The sequence below is a fragment of the Haemaphysalis longicornis genome, unplaced genomic scaffold, assembly GCF_048455015.1.
Source record: "Haemaphysalis longicornis isolate Haplotype H1 unplaced genomic scaffold, Haemaphysalis longicornis Haplotype H1 scaffold_13, whole genome shotgun sequence".
In the NCBI taxonomy this organism is placed as follows: Eukaryota; Metazoa; Arthropoda; class Arachnida; order Ixodida; family Ixodidae; genus Haemaphysalis; species Haemaphysalis longicornis.
Window position 1 is genome coordinate 79350409 of NW_027526233.1, and position 1622 is coordinate 79352030.

The 1622-nt window shown below is 46.6% G+C and overlaps 1 pseudogene; it reads right to left on the reverse strand.

Moving 5' to 3' along the window:
• Positions 1-1399, reverse strand: LOC144163906 (uncharacterized; annotated as a pseudogene).
• Between the last annotated feature and the right edge of the window lie 223 nt (positions 1400-1622).

The following is a 1622-nucleotide window of genomic DNA, read 5'->3' on the forward strand; positions in this document are numbered from 1 at the left end:
TCAATAAAGTGGGTGCAGCCTCAGCTGTTGCAGGCGCTTGAGGGCTCCTTCTTTGGAGACGCCTGGCTGGTGCCACTGCCACGGTGCCTCTCCAGCGCTGCTCCAAAAGTAGGCCGAGAAAAGCGTCCTGGCATCCGCAGCTTCTGTATTGAAGTTCCCTGACTGGGTTTCTTCAAGCGGGAAATAGCAGGGGTCCACATGCTCCTGCCCCGACATCTGCTGGATGCCCTGCCTCCACCGTCCTGGAACCACATTCCAGGACAGCAAAGAAATTATGCAGTACGCATGCTGCCTTCACTACATAATCCACACTCTTGGAAAGGAGCTGAATGGTGCGGAGCAGTATGCGCCACCTGGCCGCTGCGATGCCGAAGGCGTTTTCTGCACACCTGCCGGTAAAATGAAATAATAGTACGAAACAGGTTTCAGGAAGCCAACTTTCGGAGCCGATTCTGCAGACTATTTTTGAAACTGCAGCAACAAGAATGCCAATGTAAATTGAGCACAGTGCTCATGAGCTCGCGTTTTTAAGGTTAAAAGCCCTGTGCTCATTACATGTACGTAAACAAATCTTTTTCGCTTATTTCTGTACGGCCTTCTAGAGAAGCAACGTGAACAGCTAATTGAAATGGGCATTTATGTTTGTAATGTAAGGTTATTCAAGAGTCGCGCAAGCTGCTACGCATGCCCTATTTTTCTGAGCTGGGTAAAGGGGACTTGTTGCTGAGATGGGCCACCCGAACATTGCCCACGATGCACACCTCAATTTGACCTGCGCTTCCGGGATCATTTTGTCATAATGATGATTTGTACTAAGTGTGGTGAGCTTTTTTTTGTGCCCCTTATATTTTTAGATGTGTTTCTTCTGAACTGTTTTCGCTCAGCAGCTTTGTACGAAAGTTAGAGCAACTGTTCTTGAGCTACATGGTTGACTATATGCACTATATTGTCAAATTGGAGCCATTGTTTTTGAGCTATGTATTTTGTGTTCATTGTTTTTTTTTTCTTCATCGATGTGATGATGCCAAGTGTCTATTAAACGTTATTTCAAGTGCTTTCGGTGTTTTTGTAAAATTGAGTATTGCAGGCTCTGCATACCCAAAGAAAGTGCCTGATATCATACCGTGCTCGGCTTGGTCTGTAATTGAAGACTCTTCGTTTGTCTTCAAGCAGTTTAGCTGGGAAGGGGCGCATCAAGTCACGCCGTAGCTGGAACGCTTTATCCCCGACGAAAACGTACGGCTGAACCTTTGTGGTGCCTGGGAGCTGTTCAAGTGAGCTGCCCTTTGATAAGCGCCTTCCCAAACTCTGCGTTATTGAACACTCCGCCGTCACTCTGGCGGCCCTCCGCCCCAACATCGATCAGTACGAACTTCGAAGAACTGTCGACCACGGCCATGAGCACAATGGAGAAAGTACCCTGCAGCAGTAGGCGTTAGACAAAACATTAGCACATGTAAAGTTGCAAGTGTAGGTGGGACGTACAATAATAAGCGATTACAAAGGAAAAGTACGACAAAATTTACTTTGAAATCACCTGTGCTGCCACGCGTTTATTTGTACCAGCTCATCTTGAAAGATTTCTGGCATGCACAGTGATAATTAATTTAGCTGTAAGGGCT